This window comes from Astyanax mexicanus, chromosome 2 (assembly GCF_023375975.1).
Source record: "Astyanax mexicanus isolate ESR-SI-001 chromosome 2, AstMex3_surface, whole genome shotgun sequence".
Taxonomy (NCBI): Eukaryota; Metazoa; Chordata; class Actinopteri; order Characiformes; family Acestrorhamphidae; genus Astyanax; species Astyanax mexicanus.
Genome location: NC_064409.1, coordinates 76,356,251 through 76,375,298, shown reverse-complemented (window position 1 = coordinate 76,375,298; position 19,048 = coordinate 76,356,251).

Genomic DNA, 19,048 nt, shown 5'->3' with positions numbered 1-19,048 from the left:
AAGAAGCCCTGGATTACAATCAGGTTAAAGCTTCCTGAGCCTTGATCACCCAAACGCTCCACAGTTATGAGGAGATAAAAATCATCACAGTCACATGAGAAATAACTGAAATAATGAAAAAGATGCAGAGCTTTCAGACGTCAAATAATGCAAAGAAAACAAGTTCATATTCAGATTCATAAAGTTTTAAGAGAATCAGAAATCAATATTTGGTGGAATAACCCTGTTTTTTTAATCACAGCTTTAATGCATCTTGGCATCATGTTCTCCTCCACCAGTCTTGCACACTGATTTTGGATAATTTTATGCTAATCACTCCTGGTGCAAAATTCAAGCAGTTCAGTTTGGTTTGATGGCTTCTGATGATATAATCCAGAGGTTTTCAATTTGATAAAAAGAAAGAAACTCATAATGTTTAAGTGGTCCCATACATACATTCTTTCGGAGCCTTGGTCATCCAATCGCTGCACAGTTATGAGGAGATAAAAATCATTACAGTCCATAAAAAAATAGAAAAATTGCATTTTTACTGAGTATTAACTGAGATGTTGGTTAGAGTTTTCAAAGAGGAGTCAATGGAATGGAATAAAACCATTGGTGAGCTCTCACCAGGAGGTACTCTACCTGAAAGTAGCCACCATTGTTGTAAAACTACAACAACAGTAAAGAGAAGAGAAAGGATATGCTTATTAGGGAACCCTGAACTTTTGAAAGCTAAAAGGAGGCAATAGTAACCTGTTGGAGCCTCTAGCCTGGATACAAGATGAGATACATGAGATTGGTTATGGAGGTGCCACAGGTTCCGTATGGCATTTTTACTTACTTTACCTTTACTTAAGATGTTGCTGCAGCTGGGCCTGTAGATCCTGTAGCTCTAGGCCTGTTGTATATATATATATATATATATATATATATATATATATATATATATATATATATATACGTATATATCCGATATATTGTCCCAGAAGTTATTGCGATACTGGATATTTGTGTAATTTTCAGAATATCAAATGCTACTCATGTAATGATAACAGAATAGCATAAAAACATAATTAAAGAGTAATAAACACAATAGACGATATCACGATTATCAAAAATGATTGAGGTCATGTTCATTGATTGTATGATAAATCAAAATTGCAATTATTGTGACAGGCCTACACTTATAAGTTGTCCCATTAGTGATTGATTGGTCATGAATCTGTTGATTGTCCAGGACAAGGAAGTGTTGCAATCTAGCAGAGTAAATCCTAGGAAAACCTTGGTGTGTGTGCGCGAGCATCAAAAAAAAGGACGTTTAAGGTGACATAAATATTGTGAGTTCAAGGTAGGCCTGAAAGTGTGTTCCAGATGGATTAGACGTTTTATTTCTGAAGTTAAATGTGCCGACATGTCTTGATTTATGTAAATGTAAAAGGTCCTATCTTACTTACATCCTGCGCAAGGTACGTTGATTATGACTATTCAAAGTGGACAAAGCAGTAGGTGGTACTGAATGTGACAGTTTTTGAACAAATCGTTCTAAATGCTATATTAAAGTTTGGATATATGGTTCTTTTTAACGACAGTGACAAAGTGACTAAGTAATGGGAGTTCATCAGTAAATGCACTCTGCCAGTGCCAGTTTTCTTCCTTCTAGTTCCCAAAGTCCTGCATTTTTGGATTCGCTCCTCAGACCACAATTGATTATGTGACGGAGTGGTCTGCACTCAGAAATTGAACACTTATTTATACGACATTTCTTAAGTTGTGTTGTTTTTTTTAAATTGTTTTCTTTCTAGGAAAATTCTGCTGTGTTTGGGTGAGCATTATCCTGCTAAAAATGCCAATTTGAAGCCTGTGAGTGAGGTTGAGCTCTGGCCAACATGCTCAAAGCAAAGCAATGTGAATTATTGGAGGCGGAGCGAGGCATGAAGGGTGGGTACCAGATGAATATGACATTAGGGACATTCCTTTATCCATCCACATTATGTTTTTTTATACAATGAGAATATTTAGTGAAAAAGGACCCAAGGAAAGTTTCAGGTGTTTCAGAAGTTTTTTTTTTAAAACAGGGACAAAATTACAAACGTCATAACAGTCCATCTGTAACTGCCTTTGACACTTTTTATAGTTTTCTGCCAGTTAGCCTTCGAGTTCCCGAGTCCTGCATTTTTGGATTCGCTCCTCAGACCACAATCGATTATGTGACGGAGTGGTCTGCACTCTGAAATGGAACCTTTATGCATATGTTAACATTTCTGAAGTTGGAAGTGTGTTGGTATTAAATATTGTTTTCTTTCTAGGAAAATTCTGCTGTGTTTGGATGAGCATTATCCTGCTAAAAATGTCAATTTGAAGCCTGTGAGTGAGGATGAGCTCTGGCCAACATGCTCATGGCAAGGCGATGTGAATTATTGGAGGCGGAGCGAGGCATGAAGGGTGGGTACCAGATGAATATAACACTAGGAACATTCCTTTATCCATCCACATTATGTTTTTTGTATAATGAGAATATTTAGTGATAACTGGACCCAAAGAAAGTTTTAGATGTTTCAGAAGTTTTTCTTAAAACAGTGACAAAATTACAAATGTCAAAACAGTCCATCTGTAACTGCCTTTGACACTGTTTATAGTTTTCTGCCAGTTGGCCTTGGAGTTCCCGAGTCCTGCATTTTTGGATTCGCTCCTCAGACCACAATCGATTATGTGATGGAGTGGTCTGCACTCTGAAATGGAATGTTTATGCATACGATAAAGCTGATACAGCTAAACAAAAAGTCCTTTTGAAAAAATGACGGCGTGCCGCTTTAAGTCATTCCATTAGAGCGCTCGGTCCGAGGCATTCAAATGTCACAGTGAAATTTATGAATGTCGACTGCGCCTGCTCTTCAAGGTTTAGGCCATATTCACCGCGTGCGGCGCAGAGGTGAGATAAACTGGCCGCTATCATCGCGAGATGGACCGCCATCACCGCAAACAGGGTCAGCTGAGCTATCAGAGTACTGGGATTTATGATGGCGGTCCCACTCTCTTTCTCTCTCTCTCTCTATCTCTCTCTCTTTTCCTATCATTCTCTTTCAGTCACTCACTCTCTTTCTGCCTTTACCGCTATCAATTCAATTCAGTTCAATCCCAGATAGCTTTATTGGGGTGGTTTTATTAAGCGTAGTACTGCAATAAAGCACAGAAACTGACTGTTTTACCATTTAACTGCTGGTAGCTGAACACGTCCAATCATATTCAGTTCCCTGTATGTGGTTATCTCTCTCTTTTTCTCTCTCTTTCTCTCTCTCTCTCTCGCTCTATCGTTCTCCTTGCATGTCAGAGAGCCAGCGAGTTTCCAACAGATGGCAATATTGTCTCTCAGAAGCTAGACTCTATTCTGCATGACTCATGGTTTAGAGAAAGAGAGAAAGAGAGAGAGAGAGAGAGATACAGAGAGGGAAAGTAAGCATTGCTGAACTGCAGAGAGGATGGCGCAGATTCAGCTAGAGCTAATGATGGGGGCTAATTGTGAGAGAGTGGACAAAACCACTTCAGCAGACAGTGCTGCACTGCCTTAGTCACAAAGACAAGGAACATCCTTATACTGTCAAATATCCACTTATAAATAAAACAGCATAGCTTGCTCAAACTAATTAAGCTTAAGATTATTAAGATAGTTGGAGGCTTGGCTCTTGACCAGCATATGTTGTGTTATTGTATAAAGTTAAAGCTTGGCATGGACAACCAATGACCAATATGGTTGACCAGCATGACCAATCTGGTTGGCAAGGGCGACCAATGTGATTGATAAGGGTCACCAATTATCTAAGTGGTTTACCAGCATGACTAAGCTGGGGTCATTTAAGGGTCATTTAGTTGACGTCCAAACGTCCAAAATTTAGTAGATGTCCAAACTGGTTAACAGGTAACCAAAGAGGCAACCAATGTGGTTAAAAGTGGTTGACCAGCATGACCAAGCTGGTTAACAAGTGCAACAAATGACAAATGTATGTGATCAGCATATCCAAGCTGGTTGACAAGAGTGACCAATGTGGTTGACAAGGGTCACCAATGTCCAATATAGTTGGTCAACATGACCAAGTTGGTTGTCAAGAGTCACCAATGTGGTTGACCAGCATGACCGGGCTGGTTGACAATTGCGATCAATATGGTCAACAAGGGTGACCGATGACCAATGTGTGTGACCAGCATGAACAAGCTGGTTGACAAGGGCGACCAATGTGGTTGTCAAGAGCAACCAAAGACCAATGTGAATGACCAGCATGACCAAGCTGGTTGACAAGGGCAGCCAATGAGAAGTGAGCTCAACCAGCATGACCAATGTGATTGACAATTGCGATCAATATATGGTCAACAAGGGTGACCGATGATCAATGTTTGTGACCAGCAATGAACAAGCTGGTTGACAAGGGTGACCAGTGTGGTTAACAAGGGTGACCAATGACCAATGTGCTTGACAAGTGTGACCGATGACCAACATAGTTAGTCAACATGACCAAGCTGGTTGACAGGGGTCACCATTCACTAACATGACCAAGCTGGTTGACAAGGGTGACCAAAGTGGTTGACAAGGGTGACCGATGACTAGAATGACCAAGCTGGTTGACAAGGGCGACCAATGACCAATGTGGTTGACAAGGGCTACCAATGTGGTTAACAAGGGTGACCAATGACCAATCTGGTTGACAGGGGTCATCAATTACCAATGTGGTTGACCAGCATGGACACGCTGGTTAGCTGGCTTAAACTATTCAAGCTGTATAAGATGGTTGACTTGCATAGCCTGTCTTATTGTAAGAATTTGTTGCTTTATTTATTTGACATCCAAACGTCCAAAATTTAGTAGATGTCCAAACTGGTTGTCCAAAGTGGTTGACCAACATGACCAATGTATGTGATCAGCATGTCCAAGCTGGTTGACAAGAGCGACCAATGTGGTTGACAAGGGTCACCAATGACCAATATAGTGGATCAACATGACCAAGCTGGTTAACAAGAATCAATAAAGTGGTTTGTCATCATCAAGGTGGTTAACTGACAAACAAAGGAAATATAGGTAAGTGTAAGATAGGTAAGTGTAAGCACCAAAAATGAATAATAAGGGTAGTAATAATTAGTTACACACTGTTGTTTTTCCATCTCTTTTTCTCTCTTTTTTTCTTTCTTTGTTGCATTTCTTCCGCATATCATTGTTATTCTTTGTTTCCATATCAGGTCACACACACACACACACACACACACACACACACACACACACACACACACACACACACACTGCAGATGGAAATCTCCCCATCAGTGAAGGTCACAGTGTGTGTAGTGTGTGTGTGAATGTGTGTGTGTGTGTGGGGGGGGGGAATCAGCTGGTTGTATTCGCTCTTTTTTTTATACACACACACTGCTGTTACCTTTTTATCACCTGTGTGTGTATGTGTGTGTGTGTGTGTGTGTGTGTGTGTACCTGCCCCATTCTTATCTCTCTCTCCCAGCAGTGTGCTGATTGTCATGTGACACACACAATGGATGTGTGTAAAGAACATACACACACACACACTCTCTCACACACGTTCACATATAAACATTTATTGTCCCACACATTTACTATCTGTCTGTTTCTCTCTCTCTCTTCCTCCCTTTTTTCTTTTACCACTCTCTGTATCTCTCTCGCTCTGCCTCTCTCTCTCTACCACCTTCTTATTTACTGTAATTATAAGGGATGGGAATATATGTATTCATATATATTCAATATATGAAGAGTTTGATTCTAAAACGCGATAAACGCCATTTAAAAAAAAAATGAGTTAGAGGCAGAATCAGAATGTTATGTGACCACTCTTGAAAAGCCAATATTCAATTTTCATCAAAACGCCACACCCGCCGTGTAATACTGCCCTGCTTTCTCTCTTTCTTTCCAAAACGCGACAAACGCCAGTCTTGATTTCCCCCAGAACGCCACATCTCGCCTCATCCAATCAAAGCGCAGCATTCCACGAGCTATAGAATGTAAACATTATAACACGCGCCCTGTTGAGCCGGCCGGCATTTCGTGTAGCCTACTTTCACTTTCGTTTTTCACTCTCAAAGTCCGCGAAAATGAGCGGTTTTGATGGTATAGAGGAGCCTGTTCGTGAAGCAGTTATTGAAAAAAAAGAGAAAGCCATCAAAAAAGTCTCATGTACGTGAAAAGGTAAAGAAAATGAGGCATTCAGGAGGAGGGGAAATACCAGCTGTCATCTGCAGTTCACACACACACACACTTACACACACACACACACACTATACTACACTACATTACACTACAGCACATTAATGTAACGTGATTTAATTGTCTTAATGTCTTGTTCTTTAATGAAATTTTGCACTTTTTTCGAAAAGAAATGTTTTGAAATTTGTGTTTTTAGGCCCAATGGTTAAACTATTATATTCAGATGTACAATTTACTGTTATTTATTATTGTATTTTCCACATTATTAGTAAAAAAAATCTATTAATGCCAAAGGATATATAAGACATTTTGAAAAAAAAAAACTTGGCATGGATTTATTGCGTTTTGCGAAATTGCGATATTTTTAAAAAATAAATCTTTAAATATTAAAATCTTGATATGATTTTTTTGTGTTATTTTAAACTTAGTATGGTATTTGATAGTTTGAAACAGAAAACAGTGGTTTTCAGCCTACCACTTTCTTGCTAAAGAAAACCCTTTTTTACTCAAATTGATAAAAATGGATTTATAGCCTTTTGGAACCAAACTCTTCATATTCTCTACAATACTTAACAGCATAAAATACAATCCTAAATAAGTAAATACCAGGAATTATGGATTTATTGGTGTCAGTTTCATATTTAACATCATGTATCGATATGATAAACTACAATCAAAACCATACAATATATTGTTATATAATAATTGTCCCACCCTTACTACTATATCTACCTCTATTAGTCATTCACTCTCTTCCTCTCTCTTCCTCTCTCACCTATTCTTTATATCTCTTTGTCTCATTCTCTCTATTTCTCTTTTTATCTACATGCTCTCTATCACACTCAATAATCTTTACTCTTCCTTTCTTTCTTGCTCTTTTAGTCTCTTACATCACATTCACACATCAGTGTTCATACTCACACACATTCTCTCTCTCACTCTAACTATCTATTTCTAATTCTCTCTTTCTTTCTGTTATTCTCTCTTTCTTTGTCCCCTCCTCTCTTCCTCTAATTCTCTGTCTCTCTACCTCTTTCTCTTTTTACCACTCACTGTCTTTCTTTTTCTCTCTTTCTCTCTCTACCTCTCTCGCCTTTTTTATATCCCTCTGTCTCTTTTTGGTTCTCTCTCTATTTCTCTAACTCTCTTTGTCTCTGTCTCTCCACCTCTTTTTCTTTTATTCTTTTTTACTCTTTCAGTCTCTCTTACTCACAACACATTCACACATTAGTACTCATACTCTCACACAACCTCTTTCTCTGTCTCTCTCTCATTCTACCTCTCTCTTTCTAATTCTCTCTCTAACTTTCTGTATTTTTCTATTTCTTCTATATCTTTCTTGCTCTCTCTTTCTCTCTTTACCTCACTCATCTTTTCTCTCTATCCCTCTTTCATTCTCTCTCTCTTTCTATCTACCATCTCTGTCTCTTACTCTCTCTGTCTCTCTACCTCTTTCCCTTTATTCTCTTTCAGTCTCTTACGCACATCACACTCACACATCAGTACTCATACTCTCACACATCTCTCTCTCTCTCTCTCTCTCTCTCTTTCACTCTTTCTCACTCTCTACCTATCTCTTTCTATCTATTTATTTCCACCTTCCTCTTTCTAACTCTCTCTTTCTCTAACTCTGTCTCTTTACCTCTCTCTTTCTTTTTTTTCTTTGTCTCTTACTCTCTCTTACTATCTTTCACTCTCTACCTCTCACTTTCAAACTTTCTTTCTTTCCACCTCCCTCTTTCTAACTCTTTCTCTCTCTCTGTCTCTTTACCTCTCTCTCTCTCTCTTTCAAATTCAAATAGATTTATTGTCATAAATTGCAAATAACAACTGTTGCCAAAGCAACCAATTCAACAAATACAAAAATAATAATCAAATTATGACAAAAGTGAAGGATAATAAATAATTAACAATATGTGAAAAAGAGTAATAAATTAATGTACATATAGTTTATGTAATAATGTATATAGTTGATATACTGTACTTTCAATCTTTCTACCTCTCTCCAACTCTCTCTTTCTAACTCGCTTTCTTTCCACCTCCCTTTTTCTAACTCTCTTTCTTTCTCTAACTCTCTGTCTCTTTACCTCTCTCCAACTCTCTCTCTCTCCAACTTTCTCTCTCTCTTTCTAACTCTCTCTCTCTTGTTTTTTCTATAACTCTGCCTCTTTTCCTCTCTCGCTTTCTAACTCTCTCTCTTTTTAACTCTCTCTCTCTCTCTCTCCAACTCTCTCTCTCTTTCTAACTCTCACTCTCTCTCTCTTTCTCTAACTCTGTCTCTTTTCCTCTACCTCTCTCCAACTCTCTCTCTCTTTCTAACTCGCTTTCTTTCCACCTCCTTTTTTCTAACTCTTTCTTTCTGTAACTCTCTCTCTCTTTACCTCTCTCTCTCCAACTCTTTCGCTCTCTCTTTCTCCAACTCTCTCTCTCTTGTTCTTTCTCTAACTCTGTCTCTTTTCCTCTTGTTTTCTAACTCTCACTCTCTTTCTAACACTCTGTCTTTCTAACTCTCTCTCTAACTCTCTCGCTCTCTCTCTCTTTCCTTCTCTAACTCTCTCTTTTCCTCTCTCTCTTTCTAACTCTCTTGCTCTCTATCTCTTTCCTTCTCTAACTCTCTCTTTTCCTCTCTCTATTTCTAACTCTCTTACTCTCTCTCTTTCCTTCTCTAACTCTCTCTTTTCCTCTCTCTATTTCTAACTATCTTACTCTCTCTCTATTTCCTTCTCTAACTCTCTCTTTTCCTCTCTCTCACTCTCTCTCTCTCTCTCTCTCTCTCTCTCTCTCTCTCCTGCGGGATGATCAATTGCAGCCGCTGTGGTGGTTAATGAGGAGGAAGTGAACGCAGGCAGATCTTTGTCCCACATTCTGCTGGTTAAGGGAGCAGGAGATGGTGGATCAGTCCAGAGCTTTAATGTCTCTCCACAGTTAAGGCATATTAATGATTTTTTTTGGACTTTTGGAAAAATCAGATCTTTTTACATACAGGTTTTTGCTTTCTATGTTCTGTAAACGGATCTGAAACCCAAAAGCTCTGATAAAGGTCCACTCTTTCTGTTTCTCTGATCCCTGTCCACTTCTGCTCTCTTTAATCTCCTCCTCCACACGAGTCTCATTAGTGCAGGAAGCTAAAGTTTGGTTCTTTTTGGAACATGAACTCAGACTTGGCTGTGAGACAAAAACACCTCCATAAAATCACTGTAAAAAAACTCAAATAAAATAAAATGTATTTATTTAGTGCTTTTTACAACTGATGTAATTAGAACAAAGAATCAGACAGAACACTAAACATACAATACAGAACAATACAGTGTGTTGAGTGTGTGTGAAATGGAATTGTATGTTCCTTGAGTGCTTTGAGTGGCAGGAAGGCAATATATTCTGTATTTTTTGCCACTGGGTGGTGAGACCTGTAAAGCTAAGCTAAATAATCAAAACTGTAATTCGTAAAAAAATATATTTTGAAGTCAAACGAGCGCTGGATCTACATAGGTTTCTCTCCTGGACACTGTTTATTTTGGGGAATAAAGCCTTTCACTAATAATGAATAATACTGATAATACTCACCTCTGAATGGAGAAAGAGTTAGCACTTAGTGCAGTTAGCAAATAGTAAGTAAGAAACTAATACTATTAAACTCTGCCTCCTAAAAACTGTTTATTTTGGAGAGTAAAGCGCTTCCATTTATTCACAGTAAGCTTAGATTTACAGATTCCAAGTGTGTACTGGGAATACACCATAGAAGACACCATAATATTACTACCCATCCACAGTGGTCAGTATCGCAGTAATGGTGATAACGATGGTGACCAGCTGCATCTGGCTAGAATTGTCCATGTATACAGAAAAGCAATTCTGGACACATTTAATGCAAAAAAAAAAAAAGATCTCGCACACACTTTCTAATGGTCAGTGCAGGATTTTTGAGCTTCTATAGAACATGGCAAAAGTCATGGGATAAAAGTCCCATAATACTAGTCCCATGGCTTCTGTTTTATATATTGAAATATGACTAGATGCAGCAGAGTCTCTGAGTGACAGCCCGGAGAGTGATTTCTCGCTACTGCTTTGAAGACAAATAAGAAAATGTCACCACAGGGTGAGAAGAAATGTTTCCACTGAGATTCGGATTCTACAACACAACTACATGCAATAACTGCCTGCGCTAGACAACAACAGCACCTCAGCGACGTTCGTAAGATACCAGCACACGTCACGCTGGGAAACCAGGCTTGTAAACAAGAAGTTGCTGTGGTATTGCAGCGAGAGGAAACTGTGAAGATATCCGGCAATATTTCAACATTTCGGTCCCAACAAAAATGTTATTAAAGGGTTCATATCTCACTTTTCAGCCTGTATTATGTTTTTTCCCTGAGAAAATTAATAATATGGAGTATTGTACAGAGATGTCAAGCACTTTAAAAATATTATTAAAACGAATTACAGATTATTAGTATTTTCTAATAATTCTTATTTAGTATTTATATATATATATATATTTGTGTGGATTTAATGTATGAGCTAAAAGCATGATGAAAATCGATTTTTAAAAGCCATCAAACCACCAAGCTGAACTGCTTGATCTTTTCTGCACCAGGAGTAAAGCAGCATAAAGGTATCCAAAAGCAGTGTGTAAGACTGGTGGAGGAGAACATGATGCCAAGATGCATGAAAACTATGACTAAAATATTTGGATTATTCCACCAAATATTGATTTCTAAACTTATAAAACATTGAAAACTATGAATATGAACTTGTTTTCTTTGCATTATTTGAGGTCTGGAAGCTCTGCATTTTTTTTTTTTTTGTTATTTCAGTAATTTCTCATTTTCTGCAAATAAATGCTCTAAATGACAATATTTTTATTTGGAATTTGGGAGAAATGTTGTCCGTAGTTTATAGAATAATACGTCAATGTTCATTTTACTCAAACATAAACCTATAAATGGCAAAATCTAAAATGTATTAATTTATACACTTATTAATATGGCATACCAAATGTCTGTCTGTATGTCTTTGTTAAAGAGCATAATATATAATATTTCTGCATGAAAGCTCATATTTGTAATTTGTGACAGCGTCCTGAATCATTACTACATCTCTGCTGTTTTTCACAAACCAAACCGTGTGAAAATCGTAAAAATGGGTAGAGTTGTGATTATTATAGGTGTATTTTACAACTTCTTCGGTGTAAAATGAAACTGAAACACCTGGTTTTAGACCACAATAATGTATTGTGGAGACGGACAGTTCTGGTGGAAACAGGAGAGTTGAGGTGCACATTGAATTCTGCCGTGATTTGGCAGCTTCCTCTTATAGCGTCCACAGTTAATCCTGTTGGATGTGGTTGGTTCTTCTTGGTGGTATGCTGACATTACCCTGGATACCGTGGCTCTTGATGCATCACAAAGACTTGCTGTCTTGGTCACAGATGTTCCAGCAAGACGCGCACCAACAATTTGTCCTCTTTTGAACTCTGGTATGTCACCCATAATGTTGTGTGCATTGCAATATTTAGAGTAAAACTGTGCTCTTACCCTGCTAATTGAACCTTCTCACTCTTACTGCTCTTACTGCTGCAATGTGTAATTAATGAAGATTGAACACCAGGCTGCCCCAATTTAGCCATGAAACCTCCCACACTAAAATGACAGGTGTTTCAGTTTCATTGTCCAACCCCTGTATGTATATGATGTCTATGAGCAGCAGGTGCAGTATGTGAAGGCATCTCTGATGTAGAAAGCAGAAACCGGGTTGTATGATGAATGGTGAATGCTGTGTGTTGAAGGCACTGAGCTCCGCCCCTCTGAGTTGGCGATCTCGGCACGTCCGCAGTGGACCTGGCTGCGTGACAAGAGGTCCGGCTCGCGTTTGTTTTTCAAAAGCACAGGCAGGCTAATGAGACGGCTGGCCCGACGCCAGAAGCGCTGCTCTTGTTTCCCTCTCTGTTGTTTGCTTGGCTTTTGAGTAACGAGTGTGTGACAGTCGACAAGGCCTGGTATTGCCACGCACACACTTTTTCATTTGTTTTGCTGCTCTTGCGGGAGAAGTGGATTGTTTAGGCCGGCCGTGAACAGCGCTGATCTCTGAAAGAGAGAGAACGGTGTTCTATAAACGACAAAGACAATGAAAAGCCTTTGAAAGAGAAGAAGAGAGCAGTCGGCTGCGATCGGTAACGAATACTAAGAGGGAAAGTTTTTATTTGTTCTGATCTCGGAAGGTGACGGAGGCCCGCAGAAGAAACGCAGAGGAATCTGAAAGGAGTCTGAGGCCTTTCTTATTAACGCTTACTGAGATTGCCGAGAGCCTTTGTTCGGTCCTGTTTGATCTTCGTTAAATCCGATTTAATTTCACACGGCAACAGCAGGTCTATTCCCTGTAGAGCAGCACATTCAGCACGGCTCAGAACTTTACAACCAATCAACAGATGAATGACTGATGATATTTCATTTAATAATAGCGTAAAAAGCATGAATTTGAATACTATACGACGGACAACAGGTGTTTTAGGATTACTAAATGATAAAAGTATAAGTAAATGATAAGAAATTACCTGATTCTCAATACCTTACCTTTCTTAGTGTTGTTCATTCCATTAGGACATATGATCAATTCTAAATCTTAATTGTATTAGGATGTGGTCTTGCCTCCATTTCTCCTGTTCCTTGCGTTGGTTTTGGTCTGGGTCTTGTCTGATTACCATTAGCTCCTGATCTCAGTCTTATTTTTTTTTTTTCACATGCTTCTATCATGCTTCCCATCATGGTTCCTCCTGGTCTTGAGCTCGACTCTATGTTGCCTTCTCCTGATCTCAGTCTTGCCTGCTGTTGGTTTTTGTTATTCACTTAACACCTTGATTTTAATACTGCTTAAATGCTTATATTAAGCAACAAATCTGCCAATTGTTTAAGCACATTTTTCTTTGTAAGATTTCTTAAAATAAGCTCAATCTCAAAATCTTAAACTAAATGAATTAGAACTTACCGTATTCTTCGGACTGTAAGGTGCACCGTATTATAGGGCAATCAATGAATGTTTATTTTGTGGTCTATTTTCATAAATAAGGCGGACCCGATTATAAGGTGCATTATGTGACACTACACAGCAAAAAGGCAAGTGTTAAATTAACTCCCACAGAGTTGATTTTAACTCTTTTTCAGGGAGTTAAATCAACACTTTTAAAATAGTTAAACATTTAACAGCTTGCCAGAGTTCCTCTATAACTCACATTTGTATTTCTTTAACTTCCTAAATTGTTACACTAACACTGAAAAGAGTTAAAAAAATTATAAATGAGAAGAAGATTAGTCAATTAATAAGACTTTTTATTATTTTTCAGGACAGCTTAGCGTGTAATTTTCCATTGTATTTCTTAGTGCATAACCAACACTTTATCACAATTTACTGCACAAAGGATGGTAACTTGCTCTTATAGCCTACAATATATTGGCTAGACAACCAACCATTAAAACAAAATATAACACAATACCCAATGGAAGGAAGCCCTGGTGGGCAAGATTTCACACTGATTGTAAGTTAGGATCTGGGGGACACACCCGTTATGCAAATAATGTGTTTAACTGGGCGGAGTTTAATTAAATCTCTGTGAAGTTGGCCAGTATTTATTGGGTTTAGTGGGATTAACACTGAAATATTCAACTCTGTCTTATAACTCCAACACTGAACACCATTTAACACTGAAAGAGTTCAAATTACACTTTGAGAGTGAAAATCAACTCTCAGCTGTTTAACTCTGAAATTTCAACTCTCCTGTTTTTCCTGTGTAGTAAGGATGCCTATATCGAAGTGAGCAAGGGTGTCGCCATGTTTCCCTTTTAATGTGGAAGCTGGGGGGGAAGCGCCTAAGTAAACAAAACTGTCAGCCAGCTGTGGTTAGCTGCGCTAGCCAGCCCCAGTTAGCAGCACTAACTCCTTTTATTCTCTGTAATTTATTGGAGTGGCTTTACTGCACCTTACAACCTGACTGGTAGAATTCACACATAAGACGCACCGGATTCTAAGGTGCACTGATGATTTTTGGGAATTTGTTTGGGATTTTAGGAGTGCCTCATAGTTTGAAAATACGGTAAATGAAGCAGAAATCTTTGCATGGTTAGGATTTCCTCAAAAAACACTACTAATGCTACAGAAACCTACACCCTGGGGTTATACTGTAATAGATAGAGATGTTTTAAATCATTAGATAAAATGTTTTAGAGAGTTGGTGAATGCTGGAGGTTGTCACAGTTCAACATCTTGCATTAAGATTGCTGTGGCTGTGTACTTTATTCCAATGAAAGTTTGGTCTTTACATTTCAAGGGTAGGAGGCTTGTTGACTCAATCGGGGTTGATTTTGGCTGGCATATTTAGCTCCCATGGTCCAATTGAGTTGAGATATAAATGCATACATTAGGAACATCTAGCACTTACACAATGCTTAGTGAGACAAAAATTCTTATCAAAGAAAAAATATATATTTATTGCCTTGAAAGGAGATATTTTCACTTGCTAAGTGCAGTTCAATATCTTGCGCTTGGTTCATTGCGGTGGCTGTTGGCTTCATTGCAATGGTAGTTCGGTCTTTACATTTTAAGGGTAGGAGGCTTGTTGATTCAAGTTGATTTAAGTTCATTTGATTTAGCCCGTATGATCCAGTAGCCCACCATAAGGGCTGCATCACCGTGTCTTAGTGTTAACCTGGACTCAAAGCTCAACTGAACTTCTACAATACAAAAAAACCCATTGCCAAAATTGAGACGTAGATGCTTAAAATCTGCCAATGGGGTGAGTGAAGTAAATCAAGCATAAATGGAGTAAATCAAGCAAAAATCCCTTATTTTGGGACTTCAGTTTGGACACTAGAATCAGAATAACTTGACTGTTGAGTTTTTTTGTGGTTCAATTGAGTTTAAATTACACCTAACATAAGTAAACTAAATCATACACTCACACAATAAGGTTAATTGCCTTGCCTTAAAACGATTAAGACTTAAGATATAGTGTTTTTTTGCAGTGTACAAACTCTTGATTTTGACCCTAAACGTTGTATGGTCAGGATTGCTTCTAAAAACACTAATAGCTACAGAAACCTACACCTTGGTTTCATAATGTAACAGATACAGATGCATTAAGTCATCAAATAAAAGGTTTTAGAGAGTGGATGAATGCTTGGATCATTGTGGTGGCCGTCTGCTTCATTCCAATGAAAGTTTGATCTAAAATTTGAGGGTAGGAGGCTTGTTGATTCAATCTGAGTTAATTTAAGTTGATTTTGGGTGGCAGGTTGAGCTCACATTGTCCAGTAGCCCACCCATTCAGGCTGCATCACTGTACCCGTCTGATGATTTCATGGTTTGGTCACGCGGGGTGGAGAGGTGAATATGGAGAAGGATGACTAACCTGCTGGCTTTCTGCACGCCGTCCTTGTTGCATGAAAGGTGACATGTTGCGTGACTCTGCCGCTGCTTCGGCGGATGGTGGAAATAATTGGTTTCAGTGGGAGCCCTGGCAGCGCCAGGCTGCGGTTTTATCCCCCTCTCCACCCCTGCGGTACCGGCGGGCCGCTGGAGATCTGCCCCGATCGCAGCAGTCTGTTTGAATGCCCCTGGCATCGCCGGGATGGTGCTCGGGGGCGTTAGCGGGACACTCACCTCTTGTTTGTTGGGCGTCGGCCGCCGGGCGCCGCAGCTCAGAGGAAGTGGCATTTTTCGGGGGCACAGACTCCTCTGCTTTCCCTGATATTTATTTATTTTTTTCTCCGGTTCGTATTTGGTAGTCAGATGAGGCTTAAGCCAGCCTGGAGAGATTAGCACAGTGTGTCCTCCCCTGAAGCATCTCCTCCAGCTTTGTTTTAAAATATGTTTATACTCAGTCTGAGAAGCTTCGCCCGTGCCCAATCTCTTTAATCTTCCCCTCATGGTCTAATTATGTTGTCACATATTGGCTAAATGCTGATTTTCCCCTAATTAATTCTGACTCAGACTCTGTTCTGATAAGGTGCCACAGCACAGCTTCATCAGCGCGGCTCATCTTTATGTTACTCTGTCTTTTTCGGGTTCTAGCTCATATTTAAGCTTATTTCAAGCCTAGATATCAGAAGCAGATGATGATGATGACGACGATGATTTTATTCTAAATGTAGTCTTATTTCACAATCTGTCAGTTTTTAACCAGCTAACAATGTTCGGTAACATTACAGTTAATGCTTTTAGAATTTTCAGTCTTAAAAAGGTTTTCTGGATGTTCCAAGAATGTTTTTATTTAACACTTGTTTTTTAGTTTTATGATTGAATGAAATTACACTTACATAGCACCTTTCTAGAAACCCAAGGACTTACAATTTAAGCATTTTACACACAACCATTTATACTCAGCACTCATCCACATGCCAGTGAGAAGCAGTAGCCAATAGCGCACAACATACTCTCAACCGGAAACCACCGTCCACCTGGAGAACTACAGCATCGAGCATTAATCCATATCTGGGCACAGTCATACATACAGGGGTTGGACTATGAAACTGAAACACCTGGTTTTAGACCACAATAATTTATTGTGGTGACGGACAGTTCTGGTGGAAACAGAGAGTTGAGGTTCACATTGAATTCTGCCGTGATTTGGCTAGCCGAGGACAGCTTCCTCTTACAGCGTCCACAGTTAATCCTGTTGGATGTGGTTGGTTCTTCTCGGTGGTATGCAGACATTACCCTGGATACCGTGGCTCTTGATACATCACAAAGACTTGCTGTCTTGGTCACAGATGCTCCAGCAAGACGTGCACCAACAATTTGTCCTCTTTTGAACTCTGGTATATCACCCATAATGTTGTGTGCATTGCAATATTTTGAGCAGAACTGTGCTCTTACCCTGCTAACTAAACCTTCACACTCTGCTCTTACTGGTGCAATATGCAGTTAATGAAGATTGGCCACCAGGCTGCTCCAATTTAGCCATGAAACTTCCCACACTAAAATGACAGGTGTTTCAGTTTCATTGTCCAACCCCTGTACATTTATACACACACACACTTACATACATAACATACACATACACATACACACCAAATTAACACCCACACAGACACAGGGAGAACATGGAAACTCCACCCAGATAGGGACTTGAACCCAAGACCAGTGTTGGGAGGCAAATGTGCTAAATACTAAGCCACTGTGCTACCCAACGAATTCTACCATTAACATTTCTATAATGTTAGTACCTGTCTAGCTGATAATGTTATATGAGAAACATTCCAATAAAGTTGTGATGCAAACCTTTAAAATGTTACATGTTTTCAGAACGTTCCTGTAACATTATTACGCAACATTACAGATTAATCTTCCTGAAAACTGTTTAAAACTGAAATAAAAAAAAACTAAACATTCTTATAACATCCTCCATTAGCTGGATAACTTTCTTGGTTGGTGTGGTGCAGTGGATAACACCATCGTACAAAGGAATACAGAGTTTAGTATAAAGTGATGTAGGAGAGACAGGCTCTATCAGGCTTGTCTAGCAGTGTGATATTGAGAGACAGGGAATTAACCTAGACGTTGATGCTGGTCTTACACCACAGGACACACTCAAACATGCCGCACAATTAGCAGCTCCGCCAGTCCACCAGCGTGATGCGCATTTAAACACTGCTACTATTACTGAGCTCACCACAGCCAATTACACAGCACCCTGAAATACACAGCTTATATCAACTACACTGCAGATTCAAACTGGATCAAAACAACCTCAGAGTTACTACTATCAGACTGTATAAACCTACACACACTGCAGATTCATACTGGGTTATAATTATTAAACAGAATTACTGTCTGTAAAACATACTGTATAAAGTATACATACTGTAACAGTTATTACAGACTGTATAAAGTATACATACTGCAGATTCATACTGGATTATAATTATTAAACATACTGTCAGACTGTATAAACTATACATACTGTCAGAATGTCTTACTACATACACTAAAGATTCATACTGGATCAAAAAAGCCCCAGAGTTACTACTGCCAGACTGTATAAACTACACATACTGCAGATTCATACTGGATTATAATTATAAAACAGTATTACTGTCTGTATAACAGACTGTATAAAGTATACATACTGTAACAGTTATTACAGACTGTATAAAGTATACATACTGCAGATTCATACTGGATTATAATTATTAAACCGTTATTATTGTCAGACTTTATTACTACATACACTAAAGATTCATACTGGATCAAAAAAGCCCAAAGGTTACTACTGTCAGACTGTACAAACTTAAACACACTAAAGATTCATACTGGATCAAAAAAGCCCCAGAGTTACTACTGTCAGACTATATAAACTACACACATTGCAGATTCATACTGGATTATAATTATTAAACATACTGTCAGACTGTATAAACTACACATACTGCAGATTCATACTGGACTATAATTATAATAATTGTACTTGACTATTGTAAGTCGCTTTGGACAAAAGCGTCTGCCAAATGTAATGTAATGTAATGTAATGTAATGTAAACATACTGTCAGACTGTATAACGTACACTTACTGCAGATTCAGATGCACACCTCAGATTCATACTGGATCAAAACAGCCCCTGATTTACTACTGTCAGACTGTATAAACTATACATACTGCAGATTCATACTGGATTATAATTATTAAACAGTTATTATTGTCAGAATGTATTACTACATACACTAAAGATTCATACTGGATTATAATAAATAAGCAATTATTACTGTCAGACTGAATAAACCTACACACACTGCAGATTCATACTGGATTATAACCACCCCGCATAAAACTCCACAGTTATTACTGTAATAGAAACCTACCCACTA